Source organism: Mercenaria mercenaria, chromosome 10 (assembly GCF_021730395.1).
Source record: "Mercenaria mercenaria strain notata chromosome 10, MADL_Memer_1, whole genome shotgun sequence".
NCBI classification, from domain to species: domain Eukaryota; kingdom Metazoa; phylum Mollusca; class Bivalvia; order Venerida; family Veneridae; genus Mercenaria; species Mercenaria mercenaria.
The window spans coordinates 62,406,642-62,434,446 of NC_069370.1; the positions used below are offsets into that span (position 1 = coordinate 62,406,642).

Genomic DNA, 27,805 nt, shown 5'->3' on the forward strand with positions numbered 1-27,805 from the left:
ATTTGCACACATTTTGTGACAAAAAAGTCAACTTCTTTTAGTTTATTTTTGACAGTAGGTATATCATGCAATTTTACGATTTTATTAAGGAGTTTCTAAGGAATGTTGGCGCCGGAATGTTTAAAAAACTGGTATATTTTAATGTTTTTGTATGCATTTTTCTTTTTTGAAGCCGAAAATTAGTCTCAGTAGGTAGACGCTCATGAAACTAGCCTGAGGACGCTCTATGAGTACAGGCAATAGTATATACTAATAAAGGAAATTGTTCTTTGTTTCATATGAAATTCAAGATCAATTTTGATACAGTTTATACATTTTCACGCCGTCATAGACCAGTTTTCCACAAGATATCCATACATTTGCTTTAAGAAAACGAAAATAAAAAAGGGGTGCTGAATAGTACATGTATGCAGCGAAATGCAGGTCAACTGAAGCAAAGAACTAAAAATACACAGAGTGGCAACTGGGGATAATCCCGTGTCATCTCGTGTTAGAGCGTTATCTTATTTAAAGCGTTTGCCGACTTGATCAATCGTGATCAAATCAACAGACGCTTACTGAAGTATAAAATTGGCGGTACGCCCGGCGCGTAATAAACCGAATCGAGTCCTTTTTTCAAATGAAAACTGTTGATTTCTTAGACTTCCAATCATAAATTCATTCCTTCCCCATGTAGAAAATACTAATAACATTAAAAAAGCACCATTATCATTATAAACAATCGATCCGAAAGTAACCTTATTTAAAAGCGTTTGCCGACTTGATCAATCGTGATCAACAGACGCTTACAAAGAGATCTCATTCAGTTGTCACGGGATGTTGACAAGATCTGCTCTAAATGCCTTTCAAGTTGCCGATCTATTTATTTTTATAGCTCTTTGACTGAAGTTAGGAACCGTCATAAAGTGGTCCATAGAATAAACACCCTACTTTAGTTTTCAAGTAAACATGCAAATATGAGGGCATGAAAACTGTCTTATTTTATGTAAAATTCATTCCACCAGTGAAATGAATACTGTTAGGCCCATGCAGTTTGTGCATAAATGCGCTAGAGTAACTTCGAGTATATTCGACACCTTAAGCATAAAAAGGGTGAAGCAATTTACGATTCAGAATGACGAGTGCGAACATTTCATGAAAACGAAAGTAGACCTTTTCTGCCTCTTCAGTATAAAACGCAGCCCAGTGTTTTGCATCTACATTGTCAATATGATGGATTTTATTCTGATTGTTGACATCGTGTAAGTTCGACATTTTTCGGGCCAATTCAGCCCCCTGATGGAATTTTAAAAATATTCAAGTTGAACATTTATCATTTTTTGTATAACTACATTAAAAACAGCTAATGTCGCAACAGGCATAACATATGGTTTTATGATGACGAGTAGGATTCAGCAGATTATACAAACGCCATCTCATTGTTTGGCTAATTGTTTCGAGAAACAATATAATATAGTCTCATTAATGATGTTTATTTATTTATTCACTGCTGCCTTTTTTGACATGGTACCATTTTCTACCATCTGAACAGCGGGGGCAAGTTTTGACGGAGAGTAGCTGCAACACTTCACATGAATTTGTCTTGACATTTTAACCTGAAAGAAGGCGTTTTTGTTACAGAAACATGTGGAGTACTCGGCTATGATATGTTCTTATTGTATGCTATTCAATATATTTTACTTTGCATGAAATTTTATCATCTATTGATAATGAATTGTCATACATTCATATTGGTCCCAGGTGTAAATATGTGCACGCTAATTAAATGCACATGTGCTTTTTAATGCACAAATCAGTGATGTAATTAGCGACGTCAGCTCAGGTTAACATACTTTAAGTTTAAGAATCTTTGTGGACAAAATTAGGAAAGCTTGGATATGGTAAAAAAACGCTTAAACCACTTGTATGCCATAAATATCCTTTAAAGAAGATATAATTGAATAATTCTGAACAGTATGTCGAATTTGCATGACAATGTTATATCTTGTCTTGCAAATTTCACCCCTAGCCAAGGTCAGGCTTGGAAATGGGGGAATATTATTTGTTTCTAAATATCAACATCAAGTATAGTTCTGTTTTTATTTCAATTAAATAAAGTCAAAATGCAATTGTAAGAATAGTTTTACATACCTTAGCTTTGCTGACCATTGTTATAGAAAACTGTAACTGCAGTTTTCGTTCAAAATGAATTTGACTGTCGAAGTTACCTGATGAGCGTATCGGAAAAGGAAAGAGTGCCTGTGTGATCAAGATGTTCTCATGATGTCATATATAAATAAGACTTCATATAAATTACTTAAGAAAAAATATTCAAGGACATTATGGGTTTCTCCATGCGGATATTAATTCAAGATGTCGAATATACACAACTATCGAATTTACCCGAAGTTACTCTAATATTGGAAAAATAAGGATCTGTTTATTAAGGATTTTTTTCAACTACACCATTCAGGGCTCTCGTTTGGCAGAATTTCGAGTATCGGCCCCATTCACCCTCCAAATATTGTGTTTTTTTCCCCCTATTTCAAAAAATCACGCCCCCCGCAAAAAAAAAGAGGGATATCATCAACTGTTATGGCACTTTATACTTACCGCAGTCCGATCCAGACAGAGTTTAGCGCAAGTTGTTCCTTAAAAATATCAGGTAGGTTTACGCTGTCGATCAGCTACAGCCATTTTGCTACAAAAAATAAATATTGCTCCGAAAATTTCTAGTTGGCAAGACCGGCCTGAAGAAGTTTAAAAGAATGTTTGTATTTGTTTGCATTTCTTTTTGCGTTTGAAATTCCCCCTCCAAAGAATTTTTTTTTAAATCATGAGAAATTCCCCCCTTGCATGGACCCTGTCCCCAGTCCCAAAAAGCAAACGAGAGCCCTGCCATTAAAGCATATTTTTGACCGAATAACTGCTATATGACCTTAACAGAGTTGTGCCCTATTTCGATTTTGTGATTTTTGTTTAAGTTTTTTGTATATAAGCTGGTATGTCAGTAGTTGAATAGTTTAGTGTTGCTGTCCTCTGACAGCTCATTTACACAAATGTTCACTTAAACATTAATTTCAAAAACAAGCTATGGTTTTAAATTTCTGTTCAAGTATGAACTACATCAGTAACCAGTCAGACTTATTATTCATATCATATATTTAGTTTTGGCTTTAAACTATGGACTTCATAAATGAAGAGATGCATGTCTTTATGGTACATAGTATGTGAGGAAACCATAGTGGATTTTTGGGTAGAAAACATTTATTAAGTAAACAGATCATTTATATCTAGAATCGTACTACTAATCAAGCTGCATACAAGTTACAGATTTTACAATCAAAGGGAGGTAACTCAATTAAAAAAAAAAAGACCAACCAAATGCATTAATGATAATTGGTAATAAGTATTAGTAAATGTAAAGTTTTCTTATGGAAAAGTTCTTTTAAACATCTAATTTCTGATTCAAATCACAGTTCTATAGCCTTTTGAATACTTTTTTAGCATGACTATCAGGCCCGTGTGCAGGATTTGTTTGCTGGGGGGGCCCAACCTGGGGTGGGTTCGGGAGGGGTATTGCGAATTTTTTTTAATATGGCACATGAATAGATGCATTTTCCTGCTACCTGAAACACCTTTAAGGATGCATGAATGTATCATATATTTAAGGAAAAGTCTACTTTTTAATCATTTCATCAAGCCTTTTTCAATATATGTATGATTGTACAGTCACAGTGTATGGACTTATTTTTCTGTATGATACCCAGTTGAAAAAAATGTTGAAGTTTTAAGATGATTATTAAGAAGACTAGCTCCTAGACTATGATAATTTTTTTTCCACATTTCTATGATTTCATGTAGTGAACTGAGCCAGTCTATATACTATGTCCAACATCAGTCCTCTTAGAAAATCTCTAGAATAGACTGGCTTTTGTCTCTATGATTATTTAAGATGATTATTAAGAAGACTAGCTCCTAGACTATGATAATTTTTTTTCCACATTTTTATGATTTCATGTAGTGAACTGAGCCAGTCTATATACTATGTCCAACATCAGTCCTCTTAGAAAATCTCTAGAATAGACTGGCTTTTGTCTCTATGAACATAAAAAAGAGAAAGAAATCATAGAAACTAGTGGCTAGTCTAATTATTAAGGGTATCCTATTTGCAAAATGGCCAAATGTTTTTAGATTTCCAACAAAACAAACGAAGTATTATGACAATTACTATTTACATCATAGATTTCAAATGACAATGAACTCTTAACTGTACCAAAGATCTATAAAAATAAATAGATGTGTATTTTATACTTCTTTGACTGTACAAACTATAACATCACAGCACATATTAAATGATATTTTTATGTATAAACCCCCTCATAAGTAACGAGTTTTAGATGCGTTTTGTAAGATTTACTGAGAAACTACTTTTAAAACTATGAGAGTTTTTAAGTAAGGTTATTAGACCCAAAAGAGTAAAATTGATACAGTAGTTTCAAATTCATAATTGTTGTAAAATAAAAAGATAGGATAAATATCTATCAATTTAATAAATTTGGGGAATGTGCCTTAATGTAGAAACAAAATTCAACCATCATAATGTTTCAATTTTCAGATTCATTTTAAGATTTACTTAACAAAACCAACAATGTTCTGATCATTTTATAACACTTCCAAAAGAGTAAAAAACATAATAGTTTCTCCACTACCCAATCAAGTACATGTACCGATCAAGCAATCAATGAAGCATGCACAGATAAACTTTTACCTGTGACATGCCTGGGGCTAATTTCCACTACCGGACATGGTTTTATGGCTCTTTAGCCTGTGTATTGCTGTCAAATCAAGCCAGTTGCGCTGGTGTATAAATTTGTTAATTGAGGGGCCCATAGTAATAAAAATCGTAACTAGGCAGCCAGCTGGGGGGGCCCCGGGCCCCCTGGCCCCCCACCTGGACACGTGCCTGACTATAAAGAATTTGGAGAGCTGTCCTACACTCACTGGCTTCTTTCGTTTTGTTAATTGTCATTTTTTATATATTTAACAATTTGTTCTAGAACAGCTATAACTGTTATTAGTGTTGTTTGTGATTAGCACATAATAATTTTTTCTAAGTTGTAGTGCTGTTTTACATTCCTGGCTGTTTTGAATTCAAGAGCTAACCAACTTAAGATTAAATGCATACCTGACTGGTGTTTTGTGCTGGAATAATTCCATCTTACACTGGTGTCACACCTTAGTTTTCGCACACTAACTTGAGTTAGGAATGACTGAATATGATGAAATTTAGCATAAATATAGCTTGAGTACAGACAAAGTTTGTGATCACAATGTCGAGGCAAGAAATTATTTAGCAAGTGAAATTTAATAGAACACAACTTTTGTCACTTCTATTACTGTAACAGATGTTGTAATCTCTGTTTTAGCTGTTTGACTGCAGCTGTCTAGGAAACTGGCTAATTTGCAATATTGTTTTTTTGTTTGTTTAGAAATGGTTAAAACAGAACCAGCATCAAGTACTCCTAAGCGGAAAGTAGACACTGGCAATGGTCCATACGTCTGCAAGTTCACATTTCATGAACAGATTGAGGTATTTGCTCCTGCACTGTTTGACAGTGTTTGAAACTTTAAGAAAAAACACGGAACTCTTCTTATATATATTCAGTATTTATTTGTGTTTTCAAAACATTTTGAAAAATGTCTATTTTTGTAGTGTGAAGTAAAGTAAAACAGAATGTCTTCAGGCCATACTACAGACCATAAAGTGCTGCAAGACTGGGGAAAACAGTGTTTTTTTACCATTAATCATGTTGCAGTTACAGCTAAAGCAAACTAAACATAAGGTTTTTATTTTTTGTCCTTTTTTTTTTTTTAAGTCAATATGTATAAACAGATATAACATTTGAACATTTGAAGGGAGATAACTCACTTTTAAAAAAGAACTCTAAAATCCCCCTGCTTTCAAACGTTATTAAAATTTTAATTTCTGAATCAAGTCTGAGTTCTAAAGTTTCTGTTTGAGTATAAACTACATCGACTTATTTATAATTGGTGGAGGTTGCACACCCCATTTTTCATCACCCGCCGAAGGCGGAGGGATATAGTTTTGGCATTGTCCATCCTTCTGTTTGTCCATTCATCCAGAGTCATATCTAGGAAGTGGTTTGGCCCTAAGTAGTTTCTCGTGTTAAGTATAATAGGGTACTAGAAATATAACAATTTCTGCTTCATAACTTGTGACATATTTGACCTAGAACTATGAAACGTAACATGATTTCAGATCACCATAATGTGGTAGTGCACACAGAGTTTTGTCAGGATCTCTTTAGTAACTTAGTAACTTAAAGAGTTGTTCAAAAATCCACATATCTCTACATACCAAACTAACCAATTGGTAGAATTTCATTAAACTTTTTTTATTTTTACCCCCATGAACATATATTATCCCACACCCAGTCACCCCCACACCTACCTGGTCACACCCCCTTCTCTTCCCCCACCCCCCATTTTGAAGAAAATGTTTTTACACCTTAAACTGTCCATGAATATCTATCAACATGCAAAGTTGTACCCTTCCCCCACCTTGCTCCTCCACCAAGTCACCCCACCACCCTAATCATGCACCCCTACCCACCCAACAAATTTTTTTTTTTTTTTTTTCATTTTCAACAAGTGATGTTTTATAAGTATTACATTTGTTAAACTTTATATAGAGTATTAGTGTGTCTTCATTTTGCAATAAAAATGATTTACCAGTCACCATTAGTAATCATACAATGATAAAGATCAATCTATGTTATATCTGATCATTAGTTTGTTTAAATTTTTATGTTTTCTGAGAAAGTGCTGACAAGGATAAAATTGCCAAGGCATGTTTTTCGCCTTCACTGAATCTGTTTCAAAATTCCTTTCACTGAAAAATATTCCCCTTCAGTTTCACCAGTGGTGTATATATAATGCAAACTATCTCAGACTATAGACTTGGTGTATTCTCAAGATCCAGTTAACTTTCAGAGAGACAAAATATAGCTTCTCTGGTCCCAGTCATTAAAAACAACTAAAATGTCACTTCTTATTTGTGAGACATGAAAAACAGAGATTTGAGTATATATATTCAGATGTTGAACCAGTAAGAATGTGTAGTACAATTCAGGTGTGTATATAAAGCATCGAAAATAATTTTATTGGGTTAGTGGACTTGCTGTGAAATATGCACGTTCGTATGTACTGCTGGGTGCTTTGTTGTAATTGGTCTGGTATATTGTGGTGATGTTAAAGTCTCTCTCTCTATATATATATACCATGATCCCCTTCATGAAAATGGCAAGGCTATAATAATCATCTTCATAAAATCAACACAGCTATCAAAATCCCAATTATTGAAATCTACTGCATTGAAAACAAGATAGGATTTTTCAAAATTATGAACAGGGCTGACTTTGAAATTCATACTTGAAGATTTGTATGCTTCCTTATTTCATCATCTGACAATCAGTTGACTCACTTTTAAATTAAATATTAGTAAGAAGTGTTTATAATAAAGATGGTAGTTAAAACATGTAAGAAGACAAAACAGAAGGAAATCTGGAAAAAAAATTAGTCATGTTATAAATGAATTATATGAAAACATTTCTGTTTTAAGGAATTTTCTTCTGTAAATTTTCTAGGAGTGTTAAGTCCAGAAGTGGTCCATCATTTTACCAGATTCTGTTGTGTTTAGAAATTAGCTCACCAAAATTGCAGAACTTGATCAGGAAGACATTATAAAATTCCAGGTAAGTTGTTACTTGAAACATGATAAAAGCTAGTATTAATTGCTGTATTTGTTATTCTAAGTCTTGGCAGCAAAAATTCTGTATGCAGACACAAGGAACATAATTAAGTATGCCAAATATCTTCTAGGTTTTTTTTTTCTGTGTATTTTTAGCTCACCTGAACCAAAGGTTTAAGGTGAGCTATTAATAAGTAAACCAGGGTAAACAATTTTACATGAAGATCTTCTCCTAAAAATACCAGTTTGAATTGCACTAAACTTTGTCTGTAGCATCATGGCATTAGATCTCTGCCAGATTTGTTCATACAATTCCACATGACCCCTTTATGAGGTCACTAAACAAGGGTAAAGATAATCAGTACAATTTGGAAACTAAAGAGCATGGTGAATCAAAAGACCATAATGATCACTAAAAACACAGTTCACGGTATTGTTTAAAATGGAATCACATATTCGGAGAAGGACGGATTTTCTGACATTTTTGATGACTTCTTTGTAAATGTTGCTGCAAAAATAAAAGACCCAATTTCTTCTTCCAGTTTTGACTACGTGCAACGAAGTTAATCAGAAAGTCCCTTTGGATACAAATACCAGACATCACTGTTCAGTCTGTTTAAAATTACTTAACACTTATCATGCTGGACATGATTGGTTTTGCCTTTGCGACCAGTCTGTACAGTATGATCATGATCTGCTTTGTTCTCCATTCAGTCATTATCTTTTTGGTATTTAGTGCCCCTTTTAACAGTTAATGGTACTGTCAAAATTGAAAGATGAACAAGTTCATAATAGAATTTTAGCAGGGTAAGGTAAAAAAATATATATGTCACAAAAGCAACAGGACTTGAGAGGTGTTGCACATTTCATTACCTCTCATGAACAGATTCAATCAAAGCGAGTCTGCTGTTATTCATCTTGTTTGCATTCTCTGCTTCCTAAGGATCTTTTTACAAGGTAAAGCATAGAAATTTGGGCCATATGTATAACTTTGATACAGATTTAAATACTCAGCTTTGATGTATCTTTACCATGACCTACTCACCTAGTCCTTTTGTTTTTGAAGCTTTAACAAAGAATTTTGTTCTAGCATGCAACTAAATTCTGATGAGTGATATAGGGCCATCTTGGCCCCTTTCTTTTGAAAATCTAGTTTTAAATGAAGGGGAAAAATGAGACATATTTCAAAGCTGGCCTATCACCTTTATGTGGTATTTTTATTATGTAAGTAATATGAAAATGACACACTTAATTTCCTCCATTAACAAATTCTATCAAATTATGTGAACTATTGAAATCATGTTCTCCCTTTTGCACAGTTTTTAAAGTCAGACTCCTGAAATTCAGTCTGTATACTTCGGAGTTAGAATTTCCATTGAATTTAATGTACATTCCATAAACAAATGAACTGGACTTTCTTTGCCACCTAAATGGTTAGTGTACAGCAGGATTATGATGAAGTGAGTGACCACCTTGTTTGTATCACTTTTGAGTCCAGTTTTGGTGTCATATGCAGATTCTGTGGTTACCTGAGCTGGGCTCAGTCAGGCTACATCAGAGACAAGCAACATCATAGTTAAAGTCCATTAAACATTATGAAAATCATGTTAAATTTGGTTTATATGAATGCAACCCAACAGACATGCTTTCATTCATTTAGATTAGTAACAAATTACTGAAGCTTATTTGTATGTTAAAACAAAACAAAAAACAGTCTGTATCTATAAGGAGTAAATGGTTTTGAACTTGCTGACCTAGTAGATGCATTAAACAAATTTAATAGAATGTTATGCCTCCACAAAATCTATTTGACAGATAGCAATGTCTGTTAAAATATCAGTAAAAGAATTTTCTACATTTGTAATTTGTGGAATCTCAACTTCTGTGAAATCATTAAATATCGTGGATATAAAATTTTGTGGTTTCGTCCAAAAAGAGACTGTGGCAAGATTTTGATTTCAAATTATAAAAAACAGTATTTTAGATATTTGTTGGCTTACGAAATGACACAGCCATGAAATCTTCAAAAATTAGTCCCCTACAGATGATAATGATTTCATAGAATTTTACAGTTGGCTCGTCATTACAGAGACCAGTATATAGATTCATTGTCGTAATCAGAGGCAAATGCTATACTCATGATTATAATAATGGAAGGAATGTAAGTCATAATGAACAGTGTGCAAAATGAAATTTTGTCAATCGCCTCGCTTACATCTTGCCATGTTAAACTGTCACTGTCATCTGCTTCAGTGTCAGTAAAAGCTTGCTTTATTTCACTATTTGGATCCTGGTTATTCTGAACTGAATGTGGTGGTTGGTCATTTACACTGTGTGAGTCTTTGCTGTCGTAAGGATTTTCATCTATCTTGTTTCTACGGCAACGGGAAAACTTTACAAGGAATTTGAACATTGGAGATCTAGGAACATCCTTCTTTCTGTTGTAAATTTTCAAGTTAAGGATGACCATTACTGCTGCCAACATGCTGACCACTACTGCAAAGAGTACATAAACACACATTATTGGAACTGGATCAGATCTCTTTGGTAGTTCATCTGTGACTACAGTTAGATACACTGCTAATGATAACATGATTGTTACGGAGTAACCAATGCGACTGTCACGTGGTAACAGAAAAACAAAACAGTTTAAAGCTCCGATTCCATTGAGTGGAAGAATGATTGTCAGAAGGTAAAACGTAGGCTGTCTTTCAAATATTAATCTATAAGTGATTGAGGGAACAAGTGTAGTCCCGATTCTGTATTCAATAGAATCTGTATTCAGATACCATTCACCATTTTGGACATAATATTGAGTGTTAATTTGGATATTACTGGCAACAATCTGTAATCTGTCTGCTGTATAATCAAAAGAATAGAAAGTTATGTAACAAGCATGTTTGTCAAAAGGCCAGTATTTCATGTTGAATGTACAAAAAGTCTCATATACATCGCCAGGGGTAAACAGTGCCGATCCATTGGAGTTGTATTTTATACGAATCCATGAGCCCTGTAGTGGTTGAAATGTCATTGACTGAGCAATAGAGATTGTTGGTGTCCAAACATCACTGCTTTTAATGAGTATATTTTCAATTCCGGAATGCTGCGATGGTGTCCATGTAATAAGTTCATCAGTCCATTCAGCATTCAGAACCAGTGCAGTGGAGATGGAGCCTCGTACAGGATCCACATCTGGTTGACTGTATAAAGTGAATGATACAGTAACATTGAATATATCACTCTGATTGTTGAGCGGTAGTACATCAGTACTGTAGGATGAGAGCAAGGAAGATACCAGATCTGTAGCATTCTGATATGACTGGCTGTCCACACCCCTTCCTCCAATAACAATACACACCATCAAAGAGATTACTGGCTGGTTGATATTCCACATTTTTGCAATATTTATTCCTTCTTTTTTTTTTATAAAGATCCTTTTGATATTAATTGACAGAATTCTCCTGACTGCAGTTCAGATACCTGACATACATATGCAGCCAGTTAATGAAAATTGTCCATGTCCTGTTGTTTTTTCTCTCCAAGTTTCTTTGACTTCTTGTTGGCCTCTTCATAAACAGGTAACTTAGACATTCAGGCCTGTTCACACATTGTCAAGTATATATTTTCAATATGTCTGATCTAAAGGTGGTCAGTCACATTTGAGCAACATTTTATAACATTTTTCAGTTTTCATATATTCTGTAAGAGATGTATTTAAGCAACCAAAAGACCCATTACATAGAGTTATATCCCAATTGGAAATATATATTTTATTACTTTTTATAAAATTTTCTAATTACTTCCCTTTTATATAAAAGTATTTAAAAAGTTATTTCAGTTTAATTTCTAGTTTTACATTAATTATTTTGTATTTGTTAATTAAGGATATTTCAAAAACCTGAAACCAAAGGTAAGTTTTAAAACAGTGCGAAGCTTTGGAATTCATCCAATTTCAATCTATCTTGGCTGCTCAACCGAGATAGACAAAGGGAGGTAATAATTATTTGATAAACTTACAATTCTAATTTATTTTGGCAAAATATGTACTGTTCAATGCAAATATTAAACAGGTCTAATACAATTGTGCTTCTATTCAAATTATTCCTTAGGTAAGATATGTTTATTTAATTTTTACTTATGCTAAATTAAGCTATCTTGGTTTGGCAACCAGGATAGGAACATCGAATTTTAAAAATAATTCTTGTGAACATGTGATGCATATTAAGAACTTTGTGAATATAAATAAGTGTAAATGATCACCTGATTAAGTCTTGAACAAATCTATTAGTTGACCAAAATCTGGCTAACCACCTTTAATAGAAAATTAAATATTTTATAATAAAATGAACTCAAAAAATGTATTCTCAAAAGGGCCATCAGCTAAACTTGTAAAACAATATTTTGTTAAAAGCTTCTAGACTGAACTCAATTCTTTCTGTTGTAGAAATGTTACCTGTATGCTTAAGTGGTCAATAGGATTACATGTACTTTAATTTTAGTTGTAATAATCTTTTAGGAAATGTCCAATGGGTCATCTTTCTAATTGTTAATAGTGTATTCTGTTGAAGGCTACTAGATTCAACTCTATGTTTATCATACATTCCCAGTGGATTACAAAGGCTTATATCTTAGTTGTTTTCTTTTAAACTTATTTTGACAAAAGATAAAGATTAGTTATTAATGTAGGTGGATGATTAAGCAGCCAGTTCATCCACTCAGAGCTTTTTAGTAAAACTAAACCAAAGGTTCAGAGCAAGCTATTAGTATAATAGCCCCCCCCCCCCACCCACACACACACCACCACAAAAAAAGAAGAAAAAATTCACTGATATTTGCACAGCTCTTATTTGCCTGGACTTCAGGAAACTTTCTTGTCCATCTTTCATACTAAGCACAATTTTGTTTATACAGTGTGTTATGACATATATTCAAGCATCAAATGGTCATAGTCAGATGAGTGACTAAGGGCCATCATAGCCCTCTTGTTAAGATTTTGCGGTCTCCATAACATATGCTGCAAAGCGTGGAGGAACGTCCCAAAGCTGCACTGACAAAAAGCAAATAACTTTGTTCAGAGCTTATTTTTCACAAGTAATTAAAAAATAGAAATCTTTTAGTCATTTAATCTCCTCATTATGACATGTACAAAATAATATTAGAGTGGGTTCGGGTATTTGTGAACTGTTGGTAATAAGTGAACACAACAGGTCTCATCTAAATGCTAATGTTTAAAGGGAATTCCTATAGTTTTTTTATGCGCATCTTTCTGCGCAGCCTGCACTATCTATGGGAAATTGAAGTGAAGTCAGCATTTGTTGAAACATGTGACAGACAATCTTAAATATGAGGAATCTTGAATAAAATAACATTTTAATAAGTTTTATCAGTAATCAAATGTTGATACTGGTTAATGTTGTATTGACATGAATCATGCCTGACATGTATCTTGCCATTTTTGTGGCTGTGTTTTGACAGCGCATTTTAGTACAAGTACAGTGTTGTTCATATAATCATAATGTTAGACAATTAACTTTGTATTGATAAAACAAGATCTCCTTTCAGATTATTTAGTATTCAGTTATAGAAAGAATAAAGAATTTTTTAACTTTTTTTAACTTCTAGCAGATTACATCTAATCAATTTGGTCAGGTTCGCGCCATTTTTCGTCCGAACAGGTGTTGTATTCAAGCGGTCTTAACATAAAATTTAGCCAGATGACCCACACATTTTTAGCCATTTTTAGCTCGACTATTCGAAGAATAGTCTAGCTATTCTACTCACCCTGGCATCGGCATCGGCGTCACACCTTGGTTAAGTTTTTGCATGCAAGTACATACAGCCATCAATTAAAGGCATATAGCTTTGAAACTTATTTTTTCTTTTTCTAGGTCAATTACCAACCTCTCTGGGTCAAGTCCCATAACTCTGGACTTAGAAAATTTTGGTTAAGTTTTACATGCAAGTTACTATCTCCAAAACTAATGCAGATATTGATTTGAAACTTCACATGTGTCTTCGGGGTTATAAAACTAGTTGATAGCAGCAAGTCCCATAACTCTGACCTTCATTTTGGCCAAATTATGCCCCCTTTTGGACTTAGAAAATTCTGGTTAAAGTTTTGCGTGCAAGTACATACAGCTATTTCTAAAAGGCATATAGATTTGAAACTTATTTTTTCTTTTTCTAGATCAATTACCAACCTCACTGGGTCAAGTCCCATAACTCTGACATGTATTTTGAGCAAATTATGCCCCCTTTTAGACTTAGGAAATTTTGGTTAAAGATTTACATGCAAGTTACTATCTCCAAAACTAATGCAGATATTGATTTGAAACTTCACATGTGTCTTCGGGGTTATAAAACTAGTTGATTGCATCAAGTCCCATAACTCTGACTTTCATTTTTGCCAAATTATGCCCCCTTTTGGACATAGCAAATTCTGGTTAAAGTTTTGCGTGCAAGTACATATAGCTATTACTAAAAGGCATATAGATTTAAAACTTATTTTTTCTTTTTCTAGATCAATTACTAACCTCACTGGATCAAGTCCCATAACTCTTACATGTATTTTGAGCAAATTATTCCCCTTTTTGGACTTAGAAAATCCTGGTTAAAGTTTTGCGTGCAAGTACATACAGCAATTACTAAAAGGCATATGGATTTGAAACTTATTTTTTCTTTTTCTAGATCAATTACCAACCTCACTGGGTCAAGTCCCATAACTCTGGCATGTATTTTGGGCAAATTATGCCCCCTTTTGGACTTTGAAAATTCTGGTTGAAGTTTTACATGCGAGTTTCTATCTCCAAAACTAATGCAGATATTGAACTGAAGCTTCACATGTGCCTTCGGGGTTATAAAACTAGTTGATAGCAGCAAGTCCCATAACTGATATGCATTTTGGTCAAATTTTGTCCCCTTTTGAACTTAAAACTCTTTTGATATTTTACCTTTTTGGGTAATATTTTCCTGCTTCTGGGACAATATTTCGAATAGTCGAGCTTGGCTGTCTTACGGACAGCTCTTGTTATGTTCACAATAAAATTAATTATACACAAGAAAAACAGGCAAAAAGTCTATGAAACAGTTTTTTTCAAAATTTAAAAATTCTTCACTATATATATGGGTATTTTTCATTGAAAAGGTTCACAAAAGTGAATATGAAACAAGACTTTTTTTTTCATTTGTACCCATTATTGTAATGATATAGTATTACAAATATGACTATAATATCAAATACGTATATAATAAAACGTGTAAAAAGAATAAACCATATTGTGCTGTCTTAATGCATATTTTGGTCGGTATTTATAAAAAAGCAGAAAATTATGGAAATGTTGAAAAATCGCTGGCAGTTTCAGCAAACGTGGGTGTGTTCAAAACAATTTTTCACCAAAACAAGCCTGGTGACCCATTGTTTTTATTTGTTCATTGTTTTCAGCATAAATTTTCCAGTCATATAATTATGTGAATTTGAAAAAATCTATGAAAGGAAAAAAATTATAGGAATTCTCTTTAATTCCAACTTTTTCCTGCACTAAAAAATAGTCAAACAGCCTTTTCACATTTAACAGTCAAAATAGAACATCTGCTGTGAACAAGTTTAGTGTAGAATTTTTACAAAAAAAAATTTTTTTTAAATTAAGGTTTAGCAGTATATCACAAAACAACAGATTTTTTTAACGAATGAACAGCATCTTGACACACAACTTATCTGTCCAATACATGTTTTACTGTTCTGTCCCACAGAGTTGGATACTTAAAATATTCTTAATGAGTTGTCCCCCTTTAAATAAGAATGCCATTTGTAAAGAAAAAAAGGTAAACAATTGTCAAAAACGATGTTTTACCGGCTAGTTATGTAAAGTTTAAACACTCGCACGATGTTGCAAATGCATCAAAACGAAGACGTGAAACAGCTTTTAAAAAATGGTGAGTTTTTAAAGGCGCTGAACTGTCCAGAAGTGTGGCCCCTTCATGCAGTCCCTTTCCGGAATTCAATACATATATCAGTAAATTGACAATGGTTTTGTAGAATAATATAAATGTTTTATAAGCTGTTAAATTTTCAAGTAAAACAATGCTTTCTGTCTATGATTTGATGACGTTTGAACTTTTTTCTCTGAAACATGGACCTATACCTTAAAATAAGTGCTACAGCTAAGAAATCATGAGCGGTGGTGTAAAATTTGTCATTGTCAATATTCTCCTAAAATCGAGGATTACCACAAAAGTTAGACACAAATATCCGTTTGTTTTTAACAACTTTACGAGGAAGTTGTAGCTGTGTTAGATTTTTAACTGTAAATGGTTCAGTAATACCTGACAACATTTTTGATGTGTCGGGGTATTATTGACCATACTGCCCTAATTATAACAAGAAAAGAAATGCTTTTAAGGGGAAAAATATACATTTGAACATGGAGCATGCATGTGTAATCTATTCATACTTTAGTATTTTTATGAACCATGATTTACAGAAACTGATTAAAATGAAATATATTAAACCAATTGTACAGCTTTAAATAGAAAACTTGTTCTCTGAGGCTGTGGAAATTCACTCAGAAGTATTCACTTAGAACTCGGAAGTATTTTTAGTTTAAAACTGTTCATTGCTTTATATGTAACTAGAGCTACTTCTTTTAAAACCATCAGCATGTAAACACTACATTGCAACTTGCTATTGATATAGTGGTTCCATGTCTCTGTGGCAGGCATCATTGTTGTTTCAAATACCAAAAAGTTTATTGTCAACAAGGTGAATAATGACAGAGGTGCGATCTTCTGTACTTAAAAATTTTTATGGTCTTTTGACAAGTTGCTGTCTGTGAAAACTACTACTCATCGTATGATAATATTGCCCAAAATGTTCCCCTAAAGGACTTGTAAGCAGTTGGTTCCTCATATAACAGTCATGGTTATGGAAAGTAACATTGCTTAGAAGAATAATTATGTTGCTCTTTTAATTTTGTAGTTTTAACATTTTACAGTTAATTTTTTTGCATGAAGGCACTTTACTTGCGAACCACTGCACCCAGGACCTTCAAACTTCACATGCTGATAGTACTTATTGAGTACACGACCCCTACTGACTTTGGGGTCACCAAATCAAAGGTCAAGGTCACCAGGTCAAAGGTCAAGGCGCTGCAGGGGCATTTGTCACCATTAGTGACAGCTCTTTTTTTTTGTTTCTATTGAGTATGACTTGTAGCTATACAGTAAATGTACAATTTGACTCTGGCTGTTAGGTTTTGAGTACATGTAGTATTCTTGAGTTACAAGATATGTTTGATATTCACTATTATTTCAAAGAGAAAGGGTATAACTCAGGTACTAATTTAAAAACATCAGGAAATGGCTGCATTTCCAGAGAAATATATTTATTTCATTTACTTTTATTGACCGAAACCAGTAAATTTAAATAAATAACCCAAGCCAAACTTATACCCGGTGTTGACGTTTTGTTCCTTTTTTTCTTTATTCTGTCCAGTTTGTAATAAATGCATAGGTAAAACACAGCATGAATATGTTATGCCACTAAAAATATAGTTTGTTTGTTACTTTATAATATCTATTTATTTATTATCCCCCGACGAAAGTCGGAGGGATATAGTTTTGGCGTCGTCCTTCCGTCCGTCTTTCCGTCCTTCCGTCTTTCCGTCTGTCCGTCCATCCGGAGCCATATCTAGGAAATGGTTGGGAATATTTATTTAAAACTTCATATACATGTTCACCACAATGAGTTCTTGCGGCCCATCAAGTTTCAGTCAGATTGCCCACGTAACACCAGAGTTATGGCCCTTAGAAGTTTCTAGTGTTAACTATATAGAATACTATAAATATGGCAATTTCTGCATCATAACTTTTGATATATTTAACCTAGAACTATGAAACTTAAACAGAATTTAGATCACCATAATGTGGTTGTGTACACACAATTTCATTTGGATTTATTTGTAAATTAAGAGTTATTGCCCTTTAATTGTATAAAAATCCACATATTTGTACATAACAAACTTACCATTTGGTACAATTTCATTAAATTTCTTTCATTCTTTTCCATAAACATTTATTGTAAACATGTGAAGTTGTGTACCCACACCTGGTCACCCCCTTACCTTGATCACACACCTCCCCGCTTATCCCCCCCCCCCCCCCCCCCCCCCGCCCACCAAAAAAAAAAAAAAAATCATTCCTTATTTCCTTATTTTAGATTTTTTTCAAACAAACTTCATATACATGTTCACCACTATGAGGTTATGGGGCCCATCAAGTTTCACACAGATTGCCCAAGTAACACCAGAGTTATGGCCCTTAGAAGTTTCTAGTGTTAACTATATAGGGTACTATAGATATGCCAATTTCTGCATCATAACTTTTGACATATTTGACCTAGAACTATGAAACTTTAACAGAATTTAGAGCACTATAATGTGGTTGTGCACAGACAATTTTGTAAGGATTTCTTTTTGTAACTTCAGAGTTATTGCCGTTTAATTGTCTAAAAATCCACATATTTGTACATTACAAACTTACCATTTGGCAGAATTTCATTAAATTTCTTTCATTCTTTTCTGTGAACATTTATTATAAACATTTGAAGTTGAGCACCCACACCTGGTCACCCACTTGCCTTGATCACACACCTCCCCGCTTATCCCCTGACCCCCCCCCCCCCCCCCCCCCCCCCCCCCACCAAAAAAAAAAAAAATCATTCCTTATTTTAGATTTTTTTCAAACAAACTTCATATACATGTTCAACACTATGAGGTTATGGGGCCCATCAAGTTTCACACAGATTGCCCAAGTAACTCCAGAGTTATGGCCCTTAGAAGTTTCTAGTGTTAACTATATAGGGTACTATAGATATGCCAATTTCTGCATCATAACTTTTGACATATTTCACCTAGAACTATGAAACTTTAACAGAATTTAGAGCACTATAATGTGGTTGTGCACAGACAATTTTGTAAGGATTTCTTTTTGTAACTTCAGAGTTATTGCCCTTTAATTGTCTAAAAATCCACATATTTGTACATTACAAACTTACCATTTGGCAGAATTTCATTAAATTTCTTTCATTCTTTTCTGTGAACATTTATTATAAACATTTGAAGTTGTGCACCCACACCTGGTCACCCACTTGCCTTGGTCACACCCCCTCACCCTCCCAACCCCCCTCCCCCCCCACAACTCCCCAAAAACAATTTTTTTTTTTCATTTCTTATTTTAGATTTTTTTCAAACCTTCCAAGTTGTACCATTCCCCCACCTCACTTCCCCATCCAGTCATGCCCACCACTGATCATGCATCCTCTGGCACCCCCACCCCCTAAAAAAATAAATATATACATATAATTATATATAGATATATATATTTCCATTCCTTCTTTTTTTTTAAATGTTCAAACCTTCAACATGTTAAGTTGTGACTGCACAAACCTTGCCCTCAGCCGTTTCAAGATATCTTACCTGTGTTCTCTTAAGGACATCTGATCTTTTAAGTTCAAATGTACATGTAAAACAGCAACACCTGGTGCCAAACCACTCAAAGACAATATTTCATTCCAGTTAAAATTCAAGCTCACATTTCAATTAACTGCATTTCATTTTAAAAGCTAAGCTTATTACAGTAAGCATATCCCATTCAAAATAAATTCTTAAGTCAGGATCAAAGTATCATACATTTATTATGTACTCTTTAATTAAACATTTGTTTTCTGTTAAATTGATTTTGACTAATGAAATTATTTGCTTCTTATTAACATCCTTAACTTTTTGCCGGATATATCTTTTTGCCATTCCTCACCACAAACCCTTTCGGCGGGGGATACCAATTCATCGAATTTGCTTGTTTCCTTTGTATTTTGTGTCTAGAACACAACTTCATAGTAGTATAATTATGCCAGCTATTTTCATAATTTGATATAATACCTTAAAATTTTGTAATATTCATCTATTATTGATAAAGTTTATACAGAAAAAGGTTTTTAAATGGTAAGTTCCTCTATCAGTATGAATTGTAGATGTAAAGATGTGAATATTTTATTTTTTAGTTTCTTATTGAGAAATGTGTCTCTCCTAAAAGAATTGAATGATAAGTCTTTAAGAGTAAACAGATACATGTACATATTTCAGTACAATTATGTCAGCAGTAAAAGATGGTTTTATACAAAAGAAATGTTCTCAACAACTTCTAGAAATCCATTGATTACCAGTGTAACATCAACAATAGACTGTTTTGCGGTTCTTCTAGATCGTTGCTTTTCACAGGCACAGTGACAGTGGTTCAACAAGTTACAACTCTTGATACATTTGTAGAAACTGTGGGTTCAAAACTGCATTTGGGCCTCTTGTATGTTTTTAAAATTAAATGAGTTATATTGTATTGGCTATTTTGGCTTTTGCAGCCATATAGAGACTTCATTTATGGTTTTATTTGATACAAACTTCCAAAATATCTTCAACAACAATAAATCTTGGATTCCATGACAAATCAGATCCAATCGTAGGTTCCAGAGTTATTTTATATCTGATTACCTCCACTGATTGTAATCAAAATGGATTTATATCAGTAAGTACTAATAGGACTTATTTGAAATTTCATTATTGTTATTAGTTGGACTGAGACAATCAGGGTAGATAACTATGGACTGATTTTATGTCAAATTACCTCCCTTTATTTCAAATTAAATGGGTATATCTCCATAACTAATGAAGATACTGATCTGAAATTTCATTTATGTCAACAGATTTATTTGACAGATCCTTCTTTTGTTCACTTACAATATATTTTTTTTTTAATTACTTCCCTTTTACGTTACTATAAATAGCTTATTTTTAGTAACCGAGACACTTTTCTGTGGTACAACATGGATGGTACCTCCAATTTTTAGTTGTTTTTTGACATATCTATACCTTGTAAGATTTTATTTCTCTTTTTGGTTAAATTTCTTCCCTTTGTTGTTCCTGCCCTTTGGACTTAGATATTTTTTCTGAGGACCTTCTTGTCCTCAAGTGCAATGATAACAGGTGAGCGATATAGGGCCATCATGACCCTCTTGTTAGCAATTGAGGACAGTGTTTCTTTGGCTGGAGAAGACATTAAGTTTGTTTCTATGAACTGAGGTGAAGCCATTCAGCAGGGGTGTTTTTGAAGGTCACAAACCAGTAAATAGTTTTCCCTATATATTCTATATAAAACTGACATTTTTTAAAGAGCTACCAAACATAGCTAGACCCATTTCAGAGAACAAATCCTTACCTCGTTTTAAAGAGTTATGATAAAACTGATATAAAATGAAGAGAAAGGTTGGGGCAGGGCTCCGGAAATTTTGATAACTCAATCGGTCCAAAACGAAAATCCTGACATCGGCGCTACCCCACCCACCGCATTCCCAATATTACATATTTTGTAAAACGTGATAGAGTAAAGAAATAAGCATGTAATGCAAACTGAGTTACTGGTCACTGCGAGTTACCATACAATGAAGACAGTTATTCAGTGTTATGTGTGATCGTTACTTTGTTTAAATTTCGATGTTTTTCCGAGAAAATACTTGCAAAGATAAAATTGCCGAGGCATTGACACCGCGTACGTAACTAGTCTAAAAGCCAATGCATGTGACTTCAGTACCGTATATACGGCAGATACTTGTGATGTTTCCTCATTCTTTGACGGAATTCTATAAAATACAATGCGTCAAAGTGAATTACACAACACATATTCTCTGCTAAACAGCCTCAGTATTTTAAGAATACTCTGCCGCGGACCGAATGTGTACGTTATGTGAACGCTGAGATCGAATTTCTCGCATGTATAGTACCAAAATGTCACGCGGGTTGGCTACTGATATTTCATTTCACTTACGTTGTACTTCAATAAGCAACTACATTTTATAAAGGTATATGTTCTCTTCTTCATTTTGAAACGTTTTTTAAAAGACCGATTTGATAAACAGCGCCACTCCGGTTTTCTCTATCATTCATGTTTGCCAGTCCATTTTTTTCTTTTTCTTTTTTGTACAGACGGGTTGCAAAGACGATTTTCTGCACTTGTTTCAACTGGAGCCCGAACAAATGAATCATGTAATTTTTTCAAATCAAGTAATTATAAAAATTATTTTTATCGGTTTTCCGTGTGATGTCTCATTAAATCAAAGACCTATAATGCACAATTATAGCTCTTTGATTAAATGCAGTGACCATTTGTTTTTTACCTTGATCAAACATAGCCTTTTGAAATAAACCATCCGTCGGATTCTAAATAAAAGAAGTGGATCCCCGTCGAAATGATTTGGATCCAGTCAGAAACCAGTGAAAAATGTTTAATACATTGCAGTCAGCTGTCTGCAAACATTAAAGGATGTGCCGCGCGAGCACTGATTGCGTCACGTGCTAGTTACGGACCGATTATCAAAGTGACCATCAGACCGTTTGACATGTTTATTGATTATCTGAGGGTGCGACCAACAATTTCCTACTTGGCAGGTGATCGTGTATTGAGATATCAGACCGAAATTTATACTTTTCTCCATTTTTACGGGACCGATTTTTTCGTTTTTTCACTTCACGAATCGGTCTGAAAAGTCAAAAATCGGTCCAAAACCGACAAACCGGCAAATTTCCGAAGCCCTGGGTAGGGGTCATGTATCTTCTAAGAGATTTCTCTGGTCACATTTGTATACTGTAAAATCACAACAAAATCACACTGCTGTAACCTGGAAGTACTTGAGCTTCACTTCACCAAATACAACCTGCACCCCATTTTTCCTACCAAAATGTCAAAAATACATCCACAATGAAATTTAACTAGAAACTAGCTTTAGTTTAGACCTCTGTTGCCATGCCAAGTGAAAAATTTAAAAGATGTTCAAATACCTGGCAGCCATTCTGCGACTAGACCAGATGGCTCTCATGCTGGTTCCTTTACTTTAGTTAGGCCTGAACAGTGAATAGTGTAGTGGTCATAGTTAACAGTACATGTATCAGTAAGTTATATTTGCTTGAACATTTAAGTCACTCCTGCAGAATTGTCTTGAAAATTACAATTTTCCTTGGTTTTCAGAAACTTTACAATAAAATTCTGCCAGAGTGAATTCAGTGTAAAAATATGTGGAGTGCTATTGTAATAGCTTTAGAGAAATTTGACTGCACAGTTAGTAATTCTCTAGTGTAGGAATTTATAATCTCTGAATTTAACCTTTTAAAGACACATCTGACAGTTTTCTATATGTATGTAGGCAAAAATTTTCCTAGTACAGACAAAATTTCTTTAAACTTTGTGTGAGAATCAAGTTTAAAATGGAAATATGTATTTTAAAAAACATAGGTACTGGTGCTTGATCTTGAAATATCTGCCCTTGAAAATAGATTATTTTCCAACTTCCAAGGGCAGACAATTCATGACCAAGGTCGGGTACATATGATTTGCTTTATTTTATATTTCTGTTTTTGATTTGATTCTCTGTCAGTAAACACAGTTTAAAGAAGAAATTCTGTCCGTAAGAAAATTTTGCCCCATGTCAGTATAGTCACTGTGGCAAATGTCCTTGACTATGAACACGACAAAATGATCCCTCAAAGTCTTGGTCTTTCCCATGGACCAGATTTCTTTAAACTTATATACTGAATGCAAATGGTGACTAAAACAGAAATATAAATTAAAATTCACAGTTTTATACATAATTATAGAAAACTGTCAGATGTGTCTTTTACAAAAATACTGTTATTTCAAACCAAAATAAAACATCAAAAAATTATTAAGCTAACATATTGGCAGGCAATAAAATACATTCCAGTCTTAATTAGTAAGATAAGTTATAAGCATATGTAAGACAAACACCCTCTTGTAATAAATATAGTGGTATAGTGTTCTATGATCCTACCAGTGGTTGGTGGAGTGTCTTAGTTCTAGTATTTTGTTGATTGGGCAGTATGAACATTGACTTCATACACTCAGGCCTGCCCACTTAGCTCAGTAGGGAAAGTGTTGGTCTACTGATCACGGGGTCGCGAGTTTGATCCCCGGGCGGGGCATATGTTCTCCGTAAGGATTTGATAAAAAACATTTTGTCTGAAATCATTCGTCCTCTACCTCTGATAATTCATGTGGGGAAGTTGGCAGTTACTTGTGGAGAACAGGTTTGTACTGGTACAGAATCCAGGAACACTGGTTAGGTTAACTGCCCACCGTTACATGACTGAAAAACTGTTGAAAAACGACGTTAAACCCAAAACAAACAAATCATACACTCGGGCTATATAGTACATGATATTCCATTTATAGAAATAAGAAATACCATTTGTTATGAGTACTGATACCTGTGTATCAGTCAATGTTATTATATTCGGGAAGCTAACAGCATTTTTTTGGCAGGAAAGCAAGTGCTAAACAGTCAGGAAAAGTAAAGACACAGTGTATACAGATTGCATCATACAGATTACAGCATACATGTACAGATTACAGCACACATGTACAAATTGCATCATACAGATTACAGCATACATGTACAGATTACAGCATACATGTACAGATTACCGCACACATGTACAGATTGCATCATACAGATTACAGCATACATGTACAGATTACAGCACACATGTACAGATTACAGCATACATGTACAAATTACAGCACACATGTACAGATTGCATCATACAGATTACAGCATACATGTACAGATTACAGCACACATGTACAGATTGCATCATACAGATTACAGCATACATGTACAGATTACAGCATACATGTACAGATTACAGCATACATGTACAAATTACAGCACACATGTACAGATTGCATCATACAGATTACAGCATACATGTACAGATTACAGCACACATGTACAGATTACAACATACATGTACAGATTGCATCATACAGATTACAGCATACATGTACAGATTACAGCACACATGTACAGATTGCATCATACAGATTACAGCACACATGTACAGATTACAGCATGCATGTACAGATTGCATCATAGAGATTACAGCATACATGTACAGATTACAGCACACATGTACAGATTGCATCATACAGATTACAGCATACATGTACAGATTACAGCATACATGTACAGATTACAGCATACATGTACAGATTGCATCATACAGATTACAACATACATGTACAGATTACAGATAACTAATACAGTCAAGTCACAGGTATTTTTCAGAAAACTGAATTACCAGCAGCTGTGCAAACATTATTCAGAGAATTTATATATCAAAAATATTTATGAGGGTAATTGAAATCTAGATTCCATTCATCACTGTTAGAAATATTGCAATTTTGTCCATGATTGTGATCATTTTTTGTCCATCAGGATGTTTGAAATAAAATGAAATATATAAAATACAATAAAATATAAGATAAAGGACGATGGACCATGGAGTGATTTGAATAGCCCACCATCTGATGATGGTGGGCTAATAAGGAAGCATCAAGCTTCATTGATAAAAAGCCACAAGTTTTATATGCTTCCAAGGGATCTTTTTACTGATTTTATTATACATCTGTATTGTACATACTGGTATGTTTAAGAGCCTCAAGCTTGTCAACATATATGAAAGTGAATATGTGAAGCTTTAATTGTAAAAATGAAATAGCAGTCGAGAAGAATATTTAAGGTACATAGACAGCAAAGATAAAAATTGAAACAGCTAAGGTTGACATACACCAGAAACAAAACAAATGAATAATAAAGGTTTCTAGACATCGAAAATGATGAGTGACAGAATTCTTAAGGTACAAGGACAGGTGTAAGATAAATCTGAATTCTTGAGGTGTATGAACACCCAAGATAGACACATGAAGTGAAAATGTAGCTAAGACTTGAAAAGTCTGAAGTAAAATTGGTACATTTTTATTACCTTAATATCAGGCATCATGCTTATTATCAACCTTTTACATACTTTTTCTGTGACCATATGTCTGCCAGTCTGTCAAGCTGAAAAAGGTGATTTTCATTTTATTTGTGCAATAATTTCTTATTCTGCATCTAACACTTCTCTGGCTTTATAAAATGCAATGAAAAATGTCTCTTTTTTTTGTAGTGAAATATGCAAAGAAAGCAGACTGGCTGCAGACCCTGAAATTCAGAAGTAAAGAATGCTGTTCTTTTTCTACAGTCATGGTGTCTGTAAGGGAAACATAGTTTAAGAGAGTCTTGGAAGACATTTAATAAGTAAGTAGATCATACAGTTTTGTATTTAGAATCATTTTAATTAATCAAACTGCACTAAGAGAAGAAGAAGGTTTTTCTAAAAAAAAAAAAATATACAAAATGTATATATATATATATATATAGAAAACAGATTTTACAGTTAAGGGAGGTAACTCTGTTTTAAAAAAGGACACAAAAATCCCCATTCTTTATTTTGGTAATCTAGTTTTTAACTTGACTATCCGAAGTTGCACCCGCCTATTCACCAGTGTCCATGTCGGCATCTGTTTCTTTGTGTATGTTAGCTGGTGTCACTTGTTAGAATGGATAAAAGTTCATTCAGTTGTTTGAGATAATCTGATGCAGTACTCAGGTTAGATAACTCATTTTGGGCTTTTACAAAGTTGTGCCCTTGTTTTTGGTGAAGCTTTTGATGTAAGCTGGTAAAATTGTCATTAGTTGAAAAGTTGAGTGTTGCTTTCCACTGACAGCTCTTTTATAGAAATGTTGACTTAAACATAAATTTCAGAAACAAATTATGGTTTTAAGTTTCTGTTTGAGTATGAACTACATCAGTTAACAGCCAGACTAATTATGGTGCAATATTTATACAGTTTTTGTTTTCTCTTTTTATGTCCCCGAAGGGAGGCATATAGTTTTTGAACCGTCTGTCCGTCTGTCGGTCTGTCAGTCTGTCGGTCTGTCAGTCTGTCAGTCTGTCAGTCTGTCCGCAATTTTTGTGTCCGGTCCATATCTTTGTCATCGATGGATGGATTTTCAAATAACTTGGCATGAATGTGTACCACAGTAAGATGACGTGTCGCGCGCAAGATCCAGGTCCGTAGCTCAAAGGTCAAGGTCACACTTAGACGTTAAAGGTCATTTTTCATGATAGTTGGGCGTGTCCGGTCCATATCTTTGTCATCCATGGATGGATTTTCAAATAACTTTGCATGAATGTGTACCACAGTAAGACGACATGTCGCGCGCAAGACCCAGGTCCGTAGCTCAAAGGTCAAGGTCACATTTAGACGTTAAAGGTCATTTGTCATGATAGTTGGGCGTGTCCGGTCCATATCTTTGTCATTTATTCATGGATTATTGCGCGCAAGACCCAGGTCCGTAGCTCAAAGGTCAAGGTCACACTTAGACGTTAAAGGTCATACTTCATGATAGTGCATTGATGGGCGTGTCCGGTCCATATCTTTGTCATTCATGCATGGATTTTAAAATAACTACGCATGAATGTGTGGCACAGTAAGACGACGTGTCGCGCGCAAGACCCAGGTCCGTAGGTCAAAGGTCCTAAACTCTAACATCGGCCATAACTATTCATTCAAAGTGCCATCGGGGGCATGTGTCATCCTATGGAGACAGCTCTTGTTACATAATAATTCTCCTGTATGCTTGTGTCTGACAATCTGTCCATAAGCTTTTCACTGTTTTCTTTTGGTGAACAAATCTATAATACACAATCATGTGGAATTTCAGATTACTGGAATATTTTAAGTTGCAGTCAGTCTAGTGACATTTGAAGGTCAGTGTCACCTCTGGATTTTTTCTGTATGGCTGGAATCTAAATTTTTCTTCAGAATAAGGAAACTTTCCGACACTTTTTTTTAAGATACAGGTCAAAGATTTTAAGTGATTATCATGACATTGTTTAGTAACTTCTTGTATGTGTATGTAGTATATTAATGTATTTTCTGAACAGTTATGAAATGTCTCTTTTGAAGTGTGAAGTAACAGCTGCAGACCGCAGACTTCAGAAATGCAGGTCTTTATTCTACATGTTCATGATGTGGAGGGAAACATAGTGGATTTTTGAATTTCACAGCAGTCATAGAAAACAGTTATTAAGTAAATAGATTATTTGTATT

General features: G+C 34.1%; 1 long non-coding RNA gene across 1 annotated transcript; it reads left to right on the forward strand.

Annotated features, from left to right (window-relative positions):
• On the forward strand, positions 1-27,785 carry LOC123560257 (uncharacterized). Its single transcript, XR_006688153.2, has 4 exons — positions 1-54; positions 5,472-5,572; positions 25,816-25,946; positions 27,662-27,785. It is a non-coding gene; the product is annotated as an uncharacterized LOC123560257 (long non-coding RNA).
• Positions 27,786-27,805: the final 20 nt, after the last annotated feature.